The sequence below is a fragment of the Ictidomys tridecemlineatus genome, chromosome 1, assembly GCF_052094955.1.
Source record: "Ictidomys tridecemlineatus isolate mIctTri1 chromosome 1, mIctTri1.hap1, whole genome shotgun sequence".
Lineage (NCBI taxonomy): Eukaryota > Metazoa > Chordata > Mammalia > Rodentia > Sciuridae > Ictidomys > Ictidomys tridecemlineatus.
Window position 1 is genome coordinate 225,803,687 of NC_135477.1, and position 24,286 is coordinate 225,827,972.

General features: G+C 35.8%; 1 pseudogene; it reads right to left on the bottom strand.

Annotated features, from left to right (window-relative positions):
* Nucleotides 1-16,553: 16,553 nt before the first annotated feature.
* LOC110597593 (S100P-binding protein pseudogene) lies at nt 16,554-17,273 on the bottom strand (annotated as a pseudogene).
* Nucleotides 17,274-24,286: the final 7,013 nt, after the last annotated feature.

The following is a 24,286-nucleotide window of genomic DNA, read 5'->3' on the forward strand; positions in this document are numbered from 1 at the left end:
CAGAGCCCTACTGGAGCTCAGGCCCAGTCTAGACATTCCTTGCTGACCAGCGTGGGAGCCAGAGCACAGGGTAAGCTTGGGCCAGCCCCTCCAGCCCCTCCAGCCCCCACTACCACTTGGGAGCCCAGGTCTAAAACCACTTCCGTCTTGACACACTGCAGCCATCCCCATAGCCATCCCTATGCAGTAGCCTCTACCTTGGAACAACAGACAGGGCCTAGGATCAACTACATCTTGGAGCAGGCATCCCAAAGCCAGTGTAAGGCCCATCCTTTCTTTTTTTTTCTTTTTTTAAGAGAGAGAGAGAGAGAGAGAGAGAGAGAGAGAGAGAGAGAGGAGAGAGAATTTTTTAATATTTATTTTTTAGTTTTTGGTGGACATAACATCTTTATTTTATTTTTTTATGTGGTGCTGAGGATCGAACCCAGTGCCCCGCGCATGCCTGGTGAGTGCGTTACCACTTGAGCCACATCCCCAGCCCAAGGCCCACCCTTTCAGCCCCATCTCAGAAAGAAGTTGCATCCATCTTGGGGAACCTCCTCTGCTATCTCAAGTTACCTCCTGCTACTGCTGCCATCACCTATAGTTGTTGTAGCATCTATCCTGGGACACCCAGAGGGTCTGGAAGCCCACCACCAAGGTGAGATAAAGATAATCTGCACAGATATTACAAGATTGTAGGGTAGAAACTGTAACCCCTCAGATCCACACTGCAAGTAAGGAAATCACATAGACAACATGAAAAAACAAGGGAGGAAAGTGTCCCCCCAAAACCAGGATACTACAATAACAGAACCCATGGACAGCGCAGTTGATGAAATGTCAGAAAAGGAGTTCATAATGTTCATATTTAAAATGATCTGTGAATTAAAGAATGCCCTAAATGAGCAAAAGGCAAAAGAGAGCATATACAGACAACCATTGATGACACCAATAAACAGATAAGGGAGCAAATACATATAGCAAAAGACTACTTCAAGAAAGAGATAGAGATTCTGAGAAAAAAACACAGAAATCCTTGAAATGAAGGAAAAAATAAAACAAATAAAAAACTCAATAGAAAATATCACCAACAGACTTGATCACTTGGAAGACAGAATGATAGATAATAAAGACAAAGGATACAATCTGGAAAATAAAGTTGACCACATAGTGAAGATGGTAAGGAACATCCAAGAATTATGGGACAGCATCAAAAGACCAAATCTAAGAGTTTTTGGGATAGAGGAAGGCACAGAGCTTGAAACCAAAGGAATGCACAATCTCTTCAATGAAATTATAGCAGAAAATTTCCCAAACATGAAGAATGAATAGGAAAACCAAATACAAGATGTTTATAGAACACCAAATGTACAAAATTACAACAAATACACACCAAGGCACATTATAATAAAAATGCCTAGCATATAGAATAAGGATAGAATCTTAAAGGATGCAAGAGAGAGGAATCAGATCACATATAAGGGGAGAAAAATTGAATTCTCAGCAGATTTTTCAACCCAGACCCTCAAAGCCAGGAGATCCTGGAACAGCACATACCAATCTCTGAAAAAAAAATGGATGCCAACCAAGAATCTTATATCCAACAAAACTAAGCTTTAGATTTGAGGATGAACTACAGAACATCTTCAGCAAAATATCCCATGAAGAGGAATTGAAAAACAACAATGAAAGAGAGGTATTACACTAAAGGAAAAACTAATCAAAGGAGAAACCAAATCAAGTTAAATATCAAAAATAAACAAAAATGCCTGGGAATACAAATAATTTCTCAATAATAACCCTGAATGTCAATGGCCTAAACTCACCAATCAAAAGACACAGACTGGCAGTTTGGATTACAAAAAGAAAAAAAAAGATCCAATAATATGCTGCCTGTAAGAGACTCATCTCATAGGACAAGACAACCACAGACTGAAGGTGGAAAGGTTGGGAAAAATCATACCACTCACATGAACTGCGGAAGCAAGCAGGGGTTTCCATATTCATATCAAATAAAGTAGACTTCAAGCCAAAGTTAATCAAAAGGGATAAAGAAGGACATTTCATACTGCTTAAGAGAATAATTCATCAACAAGACATAACAATAATAAATATATATGCCCCAAACAATGAAGCATCTATGTTTATCAAACAAACTCTTCTCAAGTTAAAGAGTCAAACAGATCACAACACAATAATTCTGGGTGACTTTAATACACCTCTTTTGCAAATGAATAGATCTTTTAAATAAAAACTGGACAAAAAACCATATAATTCAATAATATAATCAATAACTTAGACTTAACTGACATATATAGAATATTTCATCCTTCATTGAGCGAAGACACTTTCTTCTAGCAGCATATGAATCCTTCTCTAAAATATATAATTTATTATGCCACAAAGCAACTCTTAGCAAATATAAAAAGTAGAGATACTACCATGAATTCTATCAGATCACAATGGAATGAAATTAGAAATCAATGATAAAATAAAAAATAAAAGCTAGTCCTACACCTGGAGACTAAATAATATGCTACTGAATGAACAATGGGTGGCAAAAGACATCAGGGAGGAGATTAAAAATTCTTGGAGGTGAATGAGAACACAGATATAATGTATCAAAATCTCTGTGACTCTATGAAGGCAGTATTAAGAGGAAAGTCATTGCATGGAGTTCATTCCTTAAAAGAAGAAAAAGTCAACAAATAAATGATTTAACATTACATCTCAAAACTCTAGAAAATGAAAAACAAATCAATACCCAAAGTAGTAGAAGACGGGAAATAATTAAAATCAGAGCTGAAATCAATGAAATTGAAAAAAGAAAATAATTGAAAAATTGACAAAAACAAAAAGTTGATTCTTTGAAAAAATAAATAAAATTGACAGACCCTTAGCCATGCTAACAAAGAGAAGGAGAGAGAAAACTCAAGTTACTAACATATGTGATAAAAAAGGTAATATCACAACAGAAACTATAGAAATACAGAAGATAATTAGACATTATTTTGAAATTTTGTACTCCAATAGAATAGAAAATATCTAAGGCATCGACAAATTTCTAGAATCATATAATTTGCCGAAATTGAATCTGGATGATATACACAATTTAAACAGATCAATTTCAAGGGATAAAATCAATGACACCATCACAAACCTACCAACTAAGAAAAGACCAGGACCAGAGGGATATACAGCCAAGTTCTACAAGATCTTCAAAGAGGAACTAATATCAATACTCATCTATTTATTTCAGGAAATAGAAAAAGAGGGAGCACTTCCAAACTCATTCTATGAGGCCAATATCACCCTGATTCAAAAACTAGGCAAAGACACATCAAAGAAAGAAAACTTCAGACTAATATCTCTAATGAATATAGATGCAAAAATTCTCAACAAAATTCTGGCAAATTGAAAACAAAAACATATCAAAAAGATAGTATACCATGATTAAGTGGGGTTTCTCCCAGGGATGCAAGGTTGGTTCAACATATGGAAATCAATAAATTTAATTAATCACACCAATAGACTTAAAGATAAGTACCATATAATCATCTCAATAGATGCAAAAAAAATTCTTTTGACAAAATACAGCATCCCTTCATGTTCAAAACACTAGAAAAACTAGAGGTAACAAGAACATATAAAAACATTGTAAAAGCTACCTATGCTAAGCCTCAGGCCAACATTAGAAATTTCTAGAACTAGTAAATGAATTTAGCAGAGTAACAGGATACAAAGTCAACACCCATAAATCAAAGACTTTTTTGTACATTAGTGACAAATCCTCTGAAAGAGAAATGAGGAAAACTACCCCATTTACAATAGCCTCAAAAAAAAAAAAACCCCAAAAAACAACAACAACAAAAAACCCTTGAGGATCAACTTAATGAAAGAGGTGAAAGACCTCTACAATTAAAGCCACAGAATGCTAAAGAAAGAAATTAAAGAAGACCTTAGAAGATGGAAAGTTCTGCCTTATTCCTGGATAGGCAGAATTAATATTGTCAAAATGACCATACTACCAAAAGCACTATACAGATTTAATGCAATTCTAATCAAAATACCAATGACATTCCTCATAGAAATAGAAAAAGCAGTCATGAAATTCATCTGGGAAAATAAGAGACCCAGAATAGCTAAAGCAATCCTTATCAAGAAGAGGGAAGCAGGTGGCATCACTATACCAGACCTTAAACTATACTACAGAGCAACAGTAGCAAAAAAGGGCATGGTATTGGCACCAAAATAGACTGGTAGACCAACGGTATGGAATAGAGGACACAGAGACTAACTCACATAATTACAGTTATATATGTTAGACAAAGGTGCGAAAAACAACAACTGGTGCTGGGAAAATGGGAAATCCATATGCAACAAAATGAAATTAAGCCCCTATCTTTCACTATGCACAAAACTCAACTCAAAGTGGATCAAGGACCTAGGAATTAAACCAGAGACAATGTGTCTATTAGAAGAAAAATTAGGCCCAAATCTTCATCATGCAGATTAGTACCCAGCTTCTTTAATAAGACTCCTATAGCACAAGAATTAATATCAAGAATCAATAAATTGGATGGATTCAACCTAAAATGCTTATTGTCAGCAAAAGAAACAATCAATGAGGTGAATAGAGAACCTACAGCTCAGGAGCAAATTTTTACCACTTGCACATCAGATAGAGTACCTATCTCTAGGGTATATAAAGAACTCAAAAAGCTAACCTCCCCAAATCAAATAATCCAATCAATAAATGTGCTAAGAAACTGGACAGTCACTTCTCAGAAGTGATGTACAATCAATCAACAAACATATGAAAAATGTTCAACATCTCTAGCAATTAGAGAAATGCAAATCAAAACTACTCTAAGATTTCATCTCACTCCAGTCAGAATGGCAGCTATTAAGAATACAAACAACAGTAAGTGTTGGCAAGGATGTGGGGAAAAAGCACACTCTTACATTGCTAGTGAGACTGCAAAATGGTGCATCCAATATGGAAACCAGTATGGAGATTCCTTGGAAAACTGGGAATGAAACCTTTTGACCCAGCTATCCCTCTCCTTGGTCTATACCCAAAGGATTTAAAATCAGCATACAATGGGGACACAGCCACATCAATGTTTATAGCAATATAATTCACAATAGCTAAACTATGGAACCAACCAGATCTCTCTCTCTCTCTCTCTCTCTCTCTTTCTCTGTATATATATATATATACAACATAGCTATTGTGAATATATATATACAGATGGAAAATTTTAAGGTAATTTGCACACAGCACTAACCAAAGAAGTGTTTTGACCCAGAAATTTTAAATAATTGTCTCTTTGGGAAATTATTGGTCAATAAGCATCATATCATTCTGTTTTTTAAAATATTTTTAATTGACTTACACTGATGTCAGAAAAATGTTGAACCATGGAGCAGAATGTGCTCGGCTCTTTCCCAGATTTGCAGCCTGCATGTGATTTCCCAGACTGACCCTTTTTTCTGTTTGCATTTTATCCTTCATGGTCCAGCCACTCTCAGTGTGCTGTTCCTCAACCCTTTCACAGCATTTTATGCTTCTACAGCTGTGCCCATCACTTGCCTCTGCCTACAGTGCCCTCCCTGCTTGTGTTTATTTTTTGAGTCCCTGTATTGTATCAGTTCTTGTGGGAAACATTTGCTTCACATATTTAGACAGAATTTGTTCCTTCCTCCCTTGTGCACTCAAGTTCTTGACCCCCAAATTGTGTTCCTTATATCAATATTATATTTATTACAAATTACAATACCTATATATTTATATACTGCCATAGTCTGGCTGGGCACAAAATCACGAGCCACTCACAGCCTTGTAGATTCAAACAGCAATTCTTTATTCCCGAACTCTCACCGGCACTCTGCACGCACGTTCTGGGGAGAATACACACCTCCACCGGGCTCTGCATCCCAAAATACTCTCTGAATCCTGTGAGCACTCAATGGGAACTCAAGGAGTGGGCGCCTGAGGCAGCAGGATACGCCCTATTCCCAGCAGGATCCACCTTAAACCTGGAACTGCCCTAAACCCGGATCGCCCTAAACCCGGATCCTCCCTAGTCCCTGAGCAAGGTCACCTTTCATGCAATGTCACTGCAAATGACCTGGGTCCAAGGCAAGCCCATTTCCACAATGGAGAGTCCTCCTTCTAAGCAACATTGGGTAGGCTGACAAGGAAATTGCCATGCATCATTCCTACTTGGCTATGGCTCTCAGCAATATACCTTTAATTAGATTAGTAAGGAATGAAATTGGAATCTTTGTTTAATTCATTTTTCACCTTCAGTGCCTTTGACCTTAGCACATAGTACTGGATTAATTATTCTCAAATATTTTTATGTGAAAATATGCAAATACATAGAAAATATGTAGCACATAAATCCTTCACCTACATTCAATAACTTTATATCTGCTTAAACTATATTATTAACTATAATGATATACTCCCTCATATATTTTATCATATGTAGATAGATACAATATATACTGCAAATTTATACACGGATATAACACATGAAGCATATGAAACAGAGTGAAATATATATATATATATATATATATACACATATATATAGATAGATATTGTATATATCTAGATATATGTTTTTGAATGGATATTATACATATCTAGATATCTATTTTTGATTGGATGCATTAACAAAGTTTTACAAATATCACATCAAATACCTATAAATATTTCAATCAGTGTTTATTAAAAGACTTTTTACCCACAAATCACAGTAAGAAAATTATACCAAACAAAATTAACACAGTTTCCCAATATTAACTAACACATGGTTCATAGTTAACATTTTCCCGAAATGACTTTTTTTTTAATACTAATTTATCACTAAATTTTTGATCAAATAAATGAATCTGGAAACCCAATATTGGCACATCTTGAGTGTTTTTTTAAGGAGAAGAGTATGAAATTCATATTTGATATTTGAAGTTCTGGTTTCTGAAATGTCAGATTAAAGATGATAGTTATGGAAGTTGGCATGAGGCATGTAGGATTTAGATTATAATTGAAAGAACTTAATTAAAGCAAAGCAATACAGCTACTCACTGCAGCAGAGGAAGAACCTTTGAAAGCAGCCCTATTAGGAGAGAATGGCATGAATCAATCTTGGTAGTTATGAAGATGTTTGCTGCTATTTTGAAGACATGAGGGCACTGGAAAGTCACTACTTATACACATTATCCAGCTAAGCCATTCTTGTTTAATGCTGTACCATAAAATTTCTAGGTTGTATATAAATTGTGGCAGCACATGCAAACTCTCAGGTCATTTTCTATCATTTGCTCACCTAAAATTGCTTACTGCAGTTCACATTCTAGATCATTGCCATCCACTGATGACTGGAGAAAAATTGCTAAGCTATCTATGCATAAAGTGCTGTGTAGCTTTTAAGAGAAGCTTTGGGCTTGTTCCCCAAATTTTCCATTGCAGCCCCCCCCCCCACCCATAGCCTTTGCTATCATCAGCAGATGCTCTTTGTGATTCTTCCTTTGTTATTTTTCCTACTGCTCTGATTCAAGGTGGAAATTGCCATCACATGGTAACCCTACTAGAGGAAAGTACCTCATTAGCAATGTTTTCCTCACTCAGATAGAATGAAAGGAAATCAGAACAATTGTATGAAAGATCTGTAGTTCATCTGCATGATTTAAATACTAAAACAGCTCAATGTAGAATCATAAACCTTTGGGACAATCACCATTATCTCATTTATAAAATGGAAGTAAAACCGTTGTATCTCAGTATCTCCCTGAATGATTACAAGGAAGAAATCAGATGAGGCTATCTGTAAGTGTGGTCAACTACAAATAGCTTCTAATATATGTCAATAAATATTATAAACTTATTTCTAGGAACTTAGAATCTTTTTATATCTGATTTTTTAGGAGGGATGAACAGGAAAGTCTAGATTGTTGCCTTTAAAAATATTTACACAAATCACTCTAAACAGCGTCATCAATTTTATTTTGGAAGCCATTTAAACAGGTGATGATACTTCTTCATGACATTTCCTGAATCATGGGCTGTGAGTATTCTGAAGCAGCAGAAAAGAGTTTTGTTTTATTTTTTTTTTTAGCTGTGGGGAGTATTGTACTCAAAGCAAATCCATCTATTTCAAATCAAAGCACAGATTTGAAACCTTTGGGATAGAGGGACTATAGCACTAGTTTTATTTTTAGTCTGTTTGTCCAAACCTCTAGTGAGAGGAGCCCACAGGGAGCATTTTCATTCTGCTTTTACAGAATGAAGACCCATTTATTCATTCCTCAATGAGGATGGGCTACTCATTCCTTTCAGTCTAGGAACAGCCTGGGTTTCAGGAGGAAACCATTACATAACATTCTTAACCTCAAATCTGAATAAAACCCAGTCTTACTGATTCAACACATTTGAATCAGCTGCCTATGTGAAGACAGTCAGGGTAGTGCTGTGGGAGGCTTTAAAGATAGATAAAAAAAATAAGAGGAGAAAATACAGGTCCCTCCTCAAAAGGTAAGATAGGAAGGATTAGATAAACAAATAGATATAAAATATGAAGTATTGTTAAGAGCTGTATATCTAAAGGGGGATTGAAACCAATTCCTTTCAAAGAGATATTTCTATAGTTTCGGTTTACTATGTTGCAAAATCCTTTGCAACTAGTCCAAATCCTCTGCTTACTGCCCTTCCAATGTCGAGTCTCTTGAAGGATCATGCTATGTGGAGAACATCTGATTCTTTGCTCCTTCACTGAACACACTAATGATTTGTGCTAGTTGGAGAGAGAGAGAAAGTAGAGGCATATGGAAGAGTGAATTTAGAGCAAGATTGACTCCTTGGGATGGGAGCAGCTGGGAGGGAAGTGGTAATTTGTGTAGGCAGCGATATTTATTGAGTGCCACTTTATGCCAGACACTGAGCTGCCTCATCTTAGTAGGGGAAGAAATAAATTCATGTTTACACAGTACTGTATTTCCAGCACTTCATTTCAATATAGTATATAGCTGGCAGTATTATTTAGATTTTAGACATGAGGAACACAGAGACTTATAGAGGAAAGAGAACCTGATTGACATGTCACAGCGAAAAGTTGCAAGGATTATTTTTGAATCAAGTCTCTTGGATTCCAGAACTTCTGTCATTCTTCTTGCCAGGCACCTGAGACAATTGTAATATAGTGGAGGACCTGGGCTTCCAGAGGCTTGGGAAGCCTACCAGCTAGAAAGTCCAGAGCTAAAGTTCAGAAAACTCTACTAAGCAAACAAAGAGAATTAATGGCCCCCTAGAATCAGAACTGTGTACGTATAAACTGTATTTTGAATGGTATAGTTTTTGTGGTAGATAGAACAGAAATCTAAATGTTAGTGTACAATGTCAAGATTAATTATAGGCATTAAAAGGCTAAAATATGAAAACCCTTTAAGCTTGAGGTGTTTTATAAGCTCAGGGCTATGGTAAATGCCTTCCCCAGGATCCTTGCATCAGCCTCACGCTGCATTGGGATTCAGAAACCCTTCTTGTGAGCCTTGGGTTTGTTACTGTCACCACATCTACGTTCTATTCTGTTCAGTGAAATAAATAGGTTAACCTAGACCAGTGGGGTTTTTTTTTTAAGTTGCATATTGTAAATCAATTACTTGACCAAATGAAGTAGAAAATAGAAAAGTGCATTTCTCTGAGAGCAAACTTTCATTTTAATGTCTTATTTGTATGGTATTTTGTTGAGATGTCACTCAACATGTATTTCTAACTGAGGAGGACAAGCAAATAATTTTAAAACTCTGCTTCATGTCTTCGTCAAAATTGCTGCTGGCTTCTTGTTTTATCTTCTAAAAATCCATGACTTCCCTTTCAGACCCTGTTTTCCTTATGCCTTTTATGCTATTGGCTGCCTTGTTAACATGGCTTTTTCTTTAATATCACCATCCTGCCTTGCTTTCATCTCTGAATTCTCCACTTTCCTGCCTCCTTCCTGCACTCTTCTTGCCCCTACCTCTGGAGCAGCCTGTGAACACAGTACTTTGTTCTTAGTTGTCTTCCACTGAAACACTGTTGAAAAGAAACTCCTATTGAAAAATTGAATTATTAACTATTTTCCTCTCCATTATCTGCTAGCCCACAGCCTCCAAACTTCTCTCTCCTCTCAGATGTGTCAAAGTCTCCACAAAGTTAAATTTCAACTGAAATATATTTTTCTTCCTTTGCAGTTTCAATTTGAAAGTTATAACTTACAGATGCTTTTTTTCTTTTTTTAACTGATAAGACTTACTTGAGTGGCTCTTTGTTTTGCAAATATAAGGCAAATAGACACCTGGTGAGAAAGTATAAGTGACCTTACAATTTGCTTGCTTGCTTTTTTGTACTTGAAGCCTTAGCATTCTCAAAGTGTAGTCTCTGAACTAGTGCTATCAGCATTCCTTGGGTACTTGTTAGCATTGCAGATTCTGAGATTCCCACCCAGAGTTTTTGGTGGTGCAGCCAAGCAAATGATTTTTTTTTTTAATAATTACTCCAGATATTTCTAATAAATAAATGTTCCTGGCATAAGGGCAGGGGTCCTGGTTTCAGGTTCTTGGTATCCTGAGTGAAGAAATGAGAGAGATGAGAGTGGTTGGCAGGCTAGGCAGAGGTTTACTGAAAGCAAAAGAAAACACTCTTTGAGAGAGAGAGCAGAATGGCCAAGCTGTGAAGTAGCTCAGGCCGCATCCTACACAGTGGGGCTTGCTTTATTAAGCTGTGCTAGTTCCCACATCCTCCCTACCCCAAGGTAGATTTAGGGTTGATTCAACCTTGGTTGACAATTGAATTTTGCATAATTTATTTTCAATGACTGCCCATGCTTAAGTTTCTTTCTTCTGTAAAATGCACAAAGAGGGAACAAACATAATGCTATATTTTAACTAGCAACAAGTTTATTTAGGTCATTTCCCTGGGCTGATGTACATGCCCAAGACTGGGGACTTTTCCTTCATGGTCTTGAATTCACCTTGTCATCTGGCTTTAACTTCAAAAAGTTGACCCTCACAGGAAGGAGCTTCAGGTGGTGTGCTGGGTGAGGCTGAGGGACCTAGGTGAAGCAAAGGATTGTAGCCTTTCCCCAAGGCCTACCTCCCATTTAACACAGTACTAAGTTTTTTTAAAACCACTGTTTCATACCCCTTGATTCATAGAAACAGTAGCTAACCCAATTTGTACAAGGAACCTAGCCCTGGCCACATGGGAAAGAAATTCTGATTCCCCACCCTCACCACTGAGATCCTAAATTATAGAAGCATGATCCCAGTAGCCATTGGCTCGCAAACTAAAATTACCTGGAAAAACATTTGGACTTGTGTGTGTGTGTGTGTGTGTGTGTGTGTGTGTGTGTGTATGTGTGTATGTGTGTGTGTGTGTGGGGGGGTTAATGGGAATTGAATTCAGAGCCTCACATAAAGCAGGCTTCACTCTCCCACTGAGCCACACCCTCAGCTCTGGACTGATGTCTTATGCTCAGCACAATATTTTAAGAATCAGCTTTATTGATATATAATTCATGGACCATGAAATTGATCCTTTAAAGTGTACAATTAAGAGTTCTTATGTATTCACAGAATTGTGCCACCATCACTACTGCCCAAAAGGGTTATTAACGGAGCATATTTGAAGTATGTGACTGATGCTACAAAATTGTTCATGTGAGACTTCTTGGCCCTTCAGGGGATTTGGAAACCTAACTGTGCATGTGCACTTGAATGAGATGCACACTGAAGACAGAGCATGGGGGAGAAATCGGTGTGGGTGCTGTGGGGTTGGCATATGACCACCTTACAGCAGAGGTAGTCAGTGTGTTCCAGGAAACTGCTTAGATCAATCTTCTACAGAAATACCATGTAGTATCAGGAAGAAGAGGGTTGATTATATCTGCTTGCCGAAGGCAGGTCTAATTTATATGTATAATCCTGGCTTAATTATTGATAGTGTGTTGCTTCACTCCCCAGGTTTCTAGTTAAATGACAAATCATATGACCCCCTTAGTTAGATTCCCTAGTTCTCTCTCTTGCAGATCTTTTCTTTCTGGTGTCCTGCCCAGCAGGCTGTAAACTGCTCATTAACCCAAAATTCTATTTTCTGTTGTCTAAGCTCAGTGAGATCACAATTATGCACTGTGGACGCACTGAGCCCATACAGAATGGCTGGAGTCATGGTGCAATTTGAGGTTCAACTCCTTTGATCTTTTTCTCATGAATCATAACCTTTTGTTGCCTATTGTCTAACAGCTAAAAGAATTATGTCAGATATAATGTGTAGGTCACCTTTCTATCACTAAAACAGATACATAAGATAACCAGCTTATAAAAAGAAATGGTTTATTTGGCTCACATTCTTGTAGGTTCCAGATCCTGATTGGTTGACCTCATTGGTTTTGTGCCTACGGCAAGGCAGTATATCATGGTAGTGTGCATGTGGCAGTGCAAAACCCCTCACCCCATGGGAAGGGGTTGGGATCCTCCTATTTGCTTTAAGGGCATGCCCCAATGACTTTACACCAGTCTACACCTGTTAAAGCTTCCTCTACCTTGAAAGAGTGCTACTCTGGGAAACAACCCTTCAACACGTGGGGAACATTTAAAATCTAAATGATAGTAGTGTTGTTCATATCATATAGGAAGGGCTAGTCTGCTAACAGTTGAATCATGATATTGCGTCTGAAATTTCTAAATTTCATTACATATAACAGCATTTCATTCTTTTTCTTTATTACTTAGAATTACTTGTTTGGCTAATAAACAACAATGTATTTATTTTATGTGTGTGGATATTTTGATTGTTCTAGTTTTTGACTATTATGAATTGTGGATATTATTTGGTAGACAAATGCACTTATTTTCAATGCACATATATTCTGAGTGGAATTTTTGAGATATACATCATGCTTATATACTTTTTTAGATATCAACACAGTTTCCTGAAGCATTATTATTTTTATTTATTTATTTATTTATTTATTTATTTATTTATTTATTTAATTATTTTAACATGAGCTCTCTTATTATTATTATTTTTTGCATTACAATTCTTAATACACCTTTATACCACAATTTATCATATCTCTGCATACAAGATATGTTGACACCAAATTCACATCTTTATACATGTATATTGTACAATGATGGATAGCATTATTTTATATTTTAACACCAATGCATGAGCATTTCAGGTTTGATGTTCCCATTAATAATTGATATTTTCAGTTCTTTTAATTTTAGTCACATTGGAGAGAGTGTTGAAAGGCCACAGTTCCTTTTTCCTCTTTTGGTACTAAGGATCAAACCCAGGGGCACCCTACCACTGAGTTATATTCCCAGTTTCTCTCTCTCTCTCTCTCTCTCTCTCTCTCTCTCTCTATATATATATATATATATATATATATATATATATATATATATATATATAAATTTTTTTTTTAAATTTTGAGACAGGGTCTCACTAGTTGCTAAGACTGTCCTTGAGCTTACACTCCTCCGGCCTTAACTTCCCAACCTGCTGGGAATACAGGTATGAGCCATCATGCCTGGCTCTGAAACTTCACAATTCTTGATGTTGAATACTTTTAAAAAAATTTATTTCACACTCAATCTTCTTAAACCAAAATAAAATATAAATCTCTAAAATTTATACATTACATCAATAAATTTACATCCTATTTCATAACCAATCATAAATTTAAATGAGATTAAAATGAAAAGTAATATTGTATATGTTTAACTAATGATAGCATTATACTACACTATTTCTAAAATATCTTGTAATTTTTAAGCCGTTTAGCTTTAACCAATTCATTTTACATTGAAATTTCAATTCTTGCATGATATTTTTTGAAAATTCTTAATCTTTCTAGACATTAAATTGTCATATCTTAAAATACTGCATCTACTAAATTCATCACATAAGGAACAAATTCCACTGATTGGTGTTTTGTCTATTATCTGTCTTGTCCATGGCCCTCGGTTGGCACACTATATACACTGGTGAGCAAGGCATGGTGCATTTCTTTTAATAATGTATTCTCAAAGCAACCATTAGGTGAAAACACCAATGATTACAAAAAAGCATCCCCCAAGTGTTTTTCCAGAGGATACCTTGCTTAAGATAAAATTTGTGAGTTTGTGTGTTGGTAGGTGGGGTGGGGAGAAGAAAACATTTTAAAACACACTAAACAGTTCTATGGTCAAATAACTTGAGAAACCAATGCTATATAGTAACATAGAATGCACGTTAAATATAAATATCAACTAATATGGGTTTCAGAAAAAGGAGAGTACATATTTATTGTAAGGGATAAGATCAGCTTCTTCAACTAATATTGTCATTTCACATAAAATGACTGAAATCATCAAAATTCATCTACTACTGGAGTCTTAGCATAGGGTTCAGAAGCCCACCTACCTATTGTTGGACATCTCTGGTGGTAATTGGGGTCTTGGTGTTCCTTTTTTATTATTAATTTTTAAAATTTATATATGACAGTGGAATGAATTACAATTCTTATTACACATATAGAGCACAATTTTTCATATCTCTGGTTGTATATATTGGCTGCACCAATTTGCAGCCCCACCAGCACTTGGTGTTCCTTGATAAGTTTTTGCATCTACACTGTATATTAAGATTGTCTACTTAGTTTTGTTTCTTTCAGATATTATTGATCTGTTATTTTATTTATCTCTCTGTTGGAAAAAATCTAACCTTTTTATTATTGTTTTAGGTTAAAGTAAAATAATATTGTTAGAAGAACATAGAATTATTCTTATTCTATTTATAATGTTTGCTATATTTAATCATTACACAGTATTGGAAAAGTCTCCAATCTAACTACGTCCTTGCCTTGATTTCCCTAGTTCCCAGTGGTTGATAATATTTATAAAATTTCAAAAATTGTTACTATTTATTTAAAAGAGTTTCAATAAGCAAAATTAATTTTATTATTATTATTATTATTATTATTATTGTGACATCTATCTAAATTTATTGGAGGCTTGAATTACCAGTCTTTTCCCAAGTTCATTTCTAAAGTAGTTAGAACATTTAAGATGGGTTACTCACATACAAAGACAGGGCTGATTAAACAACACAACCAGAGAGAGGTTACAGCAACTATGAACAACTTTCACAGAGTTAACAGCAGCAGCATGAATGCCAGACTGCAAAACTTCCTAAAATAGTCTAGAGCTGTCTGTAAAGAAAGAATAACAAATTACTAAGATGTCCATTAAGACAGATACACAAAGTCTGTCAGCTTTGGTAAGAACACCAAGCCTTATGATCAGGTAATGCTTTTGTGCACATGCTCAGTCACAATACCATTAGACCCATTTGAGTAGTTACATGAAGCTCTACATCCAGGCCTGACCCAAAGAGGGGATGGTAACATTCAGGGTCTAAAGGCACCTGTTAACCAATAATGGGAATGGGTACAATTGCAAAGTATCTCCCACAGAAAGGAGGCTCCTTGGCTACTACCCATAAAGTCAGAATTCAGCAGATGAAACTAAAGACCAACGGATACCTTAATGACATTGGGCAGCTCTTCAATAAAGAGAGCAGAGAGGCTGTTCAAAAGAGGCATATCCATATCAAAAAGATATACAAACACTGCCTTAAGAACCCTAAAGAGCACAGTGGTCACTGGGGATGGAAAGAAAAAAAAGAAAATCCTTGAAAGAGGACAGAAGACAGTCACAAGACCACAAGGTATTCAACAGAGGTCAGTCAGCAGTATTCTGTCAGAGTTAAGATGTGTAAGATTTGTAAACACTATGTGTAAAATAAGTTTAACAGAATGAAAAGTCAAAAAAATAATAATAAAAATTGGGCTGGGGCTATAGCTCAGTGATAGAGTGCTTGCCTAGTATATGCAAAGCCTTGGATTCTATCCCCAACACCCAACATGGGAAGCAGAGTAGCTAATAGGTACAGAAAAGAAAGGATTTACATTTTCAATTCATCCTTCCAACAGGATTTTTCTCCTATTCTATCCTACTTAGAATGTCTTGGATTACCAACTTTAAAATACTGACAGGTATTTTCAGAGATTCAAATTTAAAAAGAGAGATTGTAAAAAGTGACATATATCCATTCACAAGTCATCAACAATAATTAACACTGGTATATAGCCTGGTAAAGAACCTGTTCCTTACAGTAGATTAAAAGATTGACTTCTTTTGGGTACCAGAAGTAGACTTCACTTCTATACAGGTGGGTGTTTTATTGAGCCTGTGTATTTTAGCTTCATGTTGACTTTCAGGAGGCAGCCACCTTCAATTTAAATACAAAAAAAAATCACCTTAACACTGCTTAGACACAATACACAGATAGGCACACAAAATCAGGAGTGTCTACATAACAAAAAAAAAAAAATTCAAGTCAGCAGTAGGTATTTCCAAAAGGTGACAAGTTCTTTAAATAAAAATCCTCTGAAAAATAAATTCAAAATATATGAAGCAAAAAACAGCAGAAAAAAATGAGACGCTGCTCTGATTAGGACATTGCATAGGGACTTTCATTGCTGATGGGATGAGACAAATCGACTGTACAAGTCAGGAAGACGCTGGAACCCATGGTGGCTTGGTTTGTTCCTGTCAACCCACTGATTCAGACTGTATCTTTGCAGAGGTTTCTGTCCGAATAGGGCGTAATTTCACATGGTGAGATCCAAAGGATGCTGCCAATTCATCAAAGCATACAGCTCCTCCAAGGTACCTTGGTTAGAGTCCCCTGGATCTTCTATATGGTCAAAGACACTCCTGAGTTAAATTTGCTCCTGCTGTTCTAGATCTGATTGGGAAACTGTCAAAACGTTAGTCCTGGTTTTGGTTTGTAGAACCGAAATGACCTTGCCTAGTCTTCTCTCAAGGACTTTCATTTCCACAGAATCCTTGTCAAGAACATTTCTGTTTGATGTACTGGATCCTCATTTCACAACTTGATTTATGTGATCCACCATTTTTCCAGGATGACCCCATATTTGGAGTCTCTAAATGTTCTGAGAGCTTTCTTCCAAAGAAGAGTGCTCATCTGATGGGTCATCATCCTTCAAAAGCTTATGAATGTCTTCCTCCGTGTAATTGAAATTGTCATCATTATCTTCTCCATCAGACAGCTACAGCAAAGAATCATCCAATTTATCCTCATCCAAGGAACCCCAAGAAAATGGGGCATTGTCTTTAGGCAACAAAGAGGTACCAGAAGACTGTTCTGAGGGTACTAGTGAGCATGTCATAGCTCTGAAAGCCGGGCCAAAGCCTGGATGAACGACTGTGCCTCACTCTGCCACCTGAGCCATTTTATCACCCCCCCACACCTCCTGTATTATTATAAAGGTGATATTTTCAATCTTTGTCAGACAAATAGAATAGACATGGTTAGTTCCCTAGAAAGATTTTACAGGGCTACAGATTTTCTAGGAAATATGAATGGCTGTGATATTCTAGGGGATCTCTTTATTAAAGGGTTTTTTTTTTCTTTTCACTTCTATTTAATTTATACAACCACTCCTTTAAAAAACTACCTGCCAAGTGAATAGTGGATATTCACCACATTACTGTAGAAGTTGGTTAAACAACTTTCATTTTGGAGCATGGTTATCATTGTATGATTTAGCCATTTAAAATTTTATAATGCTTCAATATATTGTATGCTTTAAACATCTAATTATTTTGAACCCTAATACAATTTTGTTATTGGTTGGACAGGAATATTTATTTCTGTGTATTAAAGGGGGAGGTGAATCAAGCACTGGTAACTCACTTGCCAGTGTGAAAGTGAAGGCCATCACCTTGGCACCTGGCCCCTATTTTTACTAGATAGTAGACCAGATAACGTGCTGCTTTTATTTATTTATTTATTTGTTTTCACGAACATTTAGCATTAATGTTTAAGTAAATGGATTTTGTTTTTTCCAAAATGAGGTTTAATTATTTTTTAGAAACTCAATTTGAGTATGGTGAGACCCTGGGATCGATCATTACTTCCAAAGTACTTCCAAACCAAACCAAACCAAACAAACAAACAAACAAACAAAAAAATGAAAAGAGAAACAAACAAAACAAAACAAAACAGAATTTGGTAAGAAATAATTTTTAGTTAAAATGATTTTAATTTAAAGCCTATTGAATATTAATTATAGCAAAGTTGTTTTCCCAATGGATACGTTTTTGCAGTTAATTCAAAAACTCAGCATACTAAAATTGTATTTATTTTCTAGCCTGCTTTTATTTAATCAGTTGTATGGTTCTCATTCTTAAAAAAAAAAAATCTTGCTTCTTACTGTTAAAATTTCAGGACGATTATTTTTGAAATAAATGAAAATAGACTGATTTCTTAAATCATGCATGAACAACAATCTCCTTATTTAATCCCACCTTCTTGTACTTGGGTTAGTGAGGTGATTGTAGCAATGTCCTTATCTAAAATTTCAAGATGTTTTTTTGTTGCATGTAGAGATTCCAATCTGAAAGAAGCTTATTTATGTGTGGCTTCCCTTTTTTTTTTTTTCAATTCTCACCTGTGCTTCATATTTAGCTCTTTACTCTCAGATTCCTTTCTTTCTCATCCCTTTCTTTTCATTTTATCCTTTGTCTTTCTTAACTGTTTTCTGGTTGGTATCCCTGTTCAGCTATTCAAAGCATGTTAGTCATTTTCTCTGAATCCTTCTCCTACTTATTTTTTTAGACATTTTTTATACTCCGTTTTCTATACATTTTTTTATACACCATTTTTTCAGTAATCATTTACGTCATTAGATCTTGTTAGATCTTGTGTGGTTAGCAACGAGGTCATATTAACAGGAAATCTCAGAATTCCTATTACAGGAATTCACCTACGGTTTTTCAGCTCCTGCCTTCATGGCTATGATATCTGGATCTCATCAAAATACTTTTCTTTGTCATGTACTTTAAGGAGTTCTCAGTCATCATTCTCACATTTATTTGTGCTTTATCACCTTGATTTTCATGCTCAAGCTAAGTGGTGATGGCTGGACTTCTGGCCTACAGAAATGCTAAGAAGTCGATTACATGTCAGTTTCTCAAAGTAGCCCAAACTACTACAATCACACATTTATTTTCAATTGTTCACAAGACACATTTATATATATTTCCATATATGGGTGTCTTGAAGCCATCTCACATATACCTTATCTCAAATGAAAACATTTTCCATTCCTGAAAGTTTCGTCCCTTCATATTATATTTAGTATCCTGTCATAACCAAACATCAGTCCTCTCCATTTACTTCATTTCTTCTCAACCAATAAGTCACCAATGTTAAAAATCTAGAAAAATTCCTTGAAATTAATGCAGATCTTTTATTTTCTTGCTGAAATAATTGAAAGCCTTTCCTTCATCTGATTTTGTTTTTTTAAGGATTTTATTAGTGCATTGTAGATCTAATTTTTTGAACTCTAACCAGGGTATCAATCAGATTTTCAAGAATTAGGTTTCTGGAAAACATAACCAATCAAATCTTTTCTTCTGACCACCCACCCAAACAACAGAAAACAAACAAAACAAATAACCAAATCTGATTATTCTTTTGGTGTTCCTTTCTCATTGCCAAAATGATTAAATTCAAAGATCTTAGATAGACAAATAACTACAAACTTAGATGAAATATTTTGAAAAAAAGAATCCTATTCTAATATCTCTCCATTCCAATTGTATTTCTACCTTGACAAATTATTTAGCATTTGTCACCTTCTCTTCCCTTTTCTGCCTGGACATTACCCATTATTTTGACTTCTTTCTTCTTTTTTTATTTTTCACAAATTTTTTTTCAAAGGCTCAGAATAACACTGATAATATTCTTGACTTAGTGAAGTTTATATTCCTATGGGGAAATCAGACAACACTGAAGTAAATATAAATAGACATTCAATATCAAAGCACATTTTAAGAAGAAAATAAATGATACAGAGTGAGAGGGGTGCTATTTCTGGAAGGATAATAGAAGCATATTCCTCCCCCCCGGCCCCCACAATAGGAGACAAATAAGAAACCTTGATGCTGAGTTGGGGTCAGCCATGGGAGAACCTGGGCCAAGAGATCTCTAGGCAGGGAAAGAGCTGTGGCTATGGTAAAGACAGAAATAAGGTAGAGCCTAGAATGCTTGAGAAGACCCCAGGAGGGAATGAGAAGAAAAATGTGGGCTGCAGAGGTAATGGTAGGGAGTTAGGTTATATTTTAAGTTTGATACCAAACCAGAGAAGTTATATGATTGATTAATGGTTTTAAAATTACTGTGGCAACTTAATAGAAATAAAACCTAGGGAGCACATGACTAGAAACAGGTAGAAGAGTTGGACCAAGGAAGATAGGTTGGTGACTTTTCCTGGGCAATGGATCCACATAGGCATCTTCTCATTCAGAACACCATTCTGAAGCAGTACCCACAGAGAACACTGATGGCTTGTATCTGAGATGAGAGGTGGGAAGAATGCTGATGAACTCATGTAGATGTGAGGAACACAGAAGAAATAATGACGACTCTTCTTATTATTTTTGTCTGAGGAACTGAAAGAAAGAAGCCATCATTACTTGCGGTGGAGAAAAACAAAGTAGAAGAGAAAATTGGACACGGAAAGTGCTGCAGTCTGGCTGGGCAAAATAACCAGGGGGGTGACAAGCAACTTGTGAAGGTTGATCCACTGGGGTGCCTCCTTCCCTTAGCAATTTACTTAACACCCCTTCCATATTTTTGTAACAAAGACAATACAACACACCAAGACAAAACAAGGCACAAACATACTGTATCAATCCTCTTGAAATGACCATCCTTCCTCTTGTCCTATCTACTTCTAGGGACGAGCAGCTTTGCTCCTGTCCTATCTATTTCTAGGGACAGGCAGCCTTCCTTGTCACTTATCCCGAGCGTCCCAGGGCTCCCCATACGGGGCCACCATCTGCTGCAGTCCGGCTGGGTTAAATAACTGAGAGGTGACAAGCAACTTGAAGGTTGAATCGGGAACTACTTTATTGCGACTGAACTCAGCAGGAACTGAGTGAGAACTCAAAGTAGCGGGCACCCGAGATAGCAGGAGCCGCCTCTCTGCTGGACCGTAGAGGTACATATACCCAACTAACTACACACAGCTTAACTTAATTGGTATCATCTAGACACAGCAGTCAGTCATTAAGGAATCCTCATCATCTTAGTGGCTTGCTGGCGTTGGCTCAGAAACCACTCCTCCTAGCATACTGCCAGGTGCCATCTTAACTTGGTTGTGGCCCCCATCAGGAAAGAATCAAATGTCTTGTGGAAGAAAAGTCCTGTTGACTCTATTAAGTTCTAGACAGTGAGTAATGACACTTTCAAGCAGTGATCTCAGATAGAGTTAGGTCAACTATGTGTTTTTCAGCAGCCCTATGCTATAGCTTAGAACTGAATATTTTTCTTCAGAACCCATTTCAAATATCATCTCCGTAGGGAAGTCTTTTAAAGTTTAGAGTTTATCTGTAATAGTACAATCTTCTTAAATATAACTCAATTAAAATATTGCAATTATTTTTTGTGCAACAGTGCTCTAAATGGAAGTAGGGCTCCTTGAAGCCAAGGATTACATTGTGGCCATGTTTTGTATATTCTAGAAATATTAGTAAGTTTATAGTTTGCTCAGATATTATTCTAGTAAGAGATGGCTGTGAGCAAGTTTATACTGTCTTCATTATCTTTATCAGTTAGAGAAACATCTCTGCATATGTGTGCTTTCTACAGGACTTGGCACATAATTTTTAAATAAAATGTTTGTGAAATAAATGAAATGTCCCTATCAAACAATGTTTCATTAGTGGCTATTTATATTTACAAAAGTATCAAACAATTGTCTTCTATTATTAATATCTTACATTAGAATGGTATGTTTGTCAAGTAATTGATGAACTCATATAGACAGCTTACTATTTACTGTAGTCATGTGTAAAACTGCTGTAGACATTTGTATATAGATTTTTGTTTTGATATAAGAATGAAAGTCATTTGGGCAAATACTTTCCAGTTGTTAAATCCTATAGTAAAATTACATATAATTTTACCAGAAACTGCCAAATTGTCTTCCAAAGTGACTGTAATCAGTTTGCTTTCCCTCCCAGAATGGACCAGAGTCACTGTTGCTCTATCTATGTCCTTGCTAGAAATTAGCATTGTCAGGTTTGGATTTTGGCTATTTTAACAGATATGTGATCATACCTCATTTTAATTGGATTTCCTTAATGAGAAATCATGTTGAGCACATTTTATATGCTCATTTGCTGTCTGTGTATCTTTGGTGAGAGATCTATTAAGGTCCTTTGCCAGTTTTTTAATTGGGTTGTTTGTTCTCTTATTGTTGAATTTTAACAGTTCTTTGGATATTTTGTGCAGTAGCTCTTCATCAGCTATGTCTTTTGCAAATATTTCCCCCAGTTTGTAATGTCACCTTTCATTCTCTTAATAATAGTTTTTGCAGAGCAGAAGCTTTTGGTTTTTAATAAAATCCAATTTATCTGTTTTTTCATGAATTATACTTTTAGTGATATACCTAAACTCATCACCAAACCCAACTTTCCATAGATTTCCTCTTGAATTTTCTCCTAGAAGTTTTATAATTTTGGGTTTTCCATTAGGTTTGTGATCTTTTCAGATTTATGTTGTGTGTGAGTGTATAAGGTATAGGTCTTTGTTATTTATTTATTTTTGCACATGGCCATTCAGTTGTTTCATTTATCAAAAAAAAAATACAGTTGATTCACTGAAATTCCTTAGCATCTTTGTAAAACTCAGTTCACGATAGTTGTGGAGACTGATTTCTGGGCTCTTTTCTGTTCCATTGATTTAGTGTCTTTCTTGGGAGTTGCTGGTGAGAGTTCCTGGTAAGTGCACATTGAATTAGTTTCATTTGGGTTCTGTATGTTTTTCCCTAGAAATGAGTCCATTATTTCAGTCAGTGGGACTTTTTCTCGCTAAATACCACTCGATTTCTCCTGACTTCCTTTTCTTGGTTAATCTTATAGGTGTATCAATAGCTATTTGGACTTTTGTGGGCCATTCATCTTCATTTCCTTTTTAGATTTTGATTTTAGGGAAACAGAGATTGAACCAGAAGCATTCTACCTCTAAGCCATAATGCCAGCCTTTTTTATTTTGGGAAATATTCTCACTAAGTTTTTGAGGCTGACCTTAAACTTGTAATCTTCCAGTTTCAGCATTTCTGAGTCACTAGTATTATAGCCATGCACCATTACACCCATTCTTCCCTCTCTTTCCATTTGACCTTATTTTATTTAACTTCACTTGTACTCTGGAATCAGCTATCACTTATACTCCAACTCTGAGCTCTACCTATTTCATTAGTTTCATTTCCAACCCTACAGAAATTCATTTTGACAGAGATAACTTTGACTCCCCATGTAAAAAATCAATCTCACAATTTTTCCTCAAAACCCACTTCTTTACTTGCTTTTCCCATTTAGTTCATGGTATCAAAATCCAAAATATTGTCGTTAAGTGGCAATCTTGGCATTTTGATTTCATTCCTAATTGTTTCATAAGACCATCTTGACATGACTTGGCTTTTCTTTCTCCTTTCTACTCTATCTCAGATGTCTCGTCATTATCCTAGCTCCAGGCAATCTGTTTATCTTCTTTTCTGTGCCACATCAATCTTTAGATCCCAGAGGAAGGCATGGCACTAAAGCAGAGTGGGCCATGTTATTCATGTCTCCTCACTTTTCTGTATGGCATCCTTCCCTATAGAATTATCCTGGAGAATTAAAAATTATCTTTAAGGTCATATGAACTTCTTATGATTGTATAGGGAAGAATTTCACAGCATTATTTATTTATTTATTGGTTAAACTATGAGACTTTAAAGACTAGCTATTATATTTTGTCCATTTGTGACCTGAGGCAAGCAGTGAGTCAGGGAGTGGTGGTATTTAACAGAACACATTTAATAAATGTTTATAAATGAATAAAGGAACAAAATGCAAATAAACAAGCAAAAACACTCATTCTTCTTGGCAAGAGAATCACTTAGCACAGTTCTAAAATTTATTTTTTGTTATATTCTTTTTTATTTTTTCTCTTTTCATTGTGATGGCAGATGATTTTTATGATATATATCCTTATTTTTGATGTACCCAGGTATAGTATACCTTGACTTTGTGAGTTAAAAGGTTAAAGGTAATTTTTATAATTGTTTTATAATAAGAGTACCATTTCAGAGTCTTAATTAATTACAAACTTGTTGACAAAATGGAT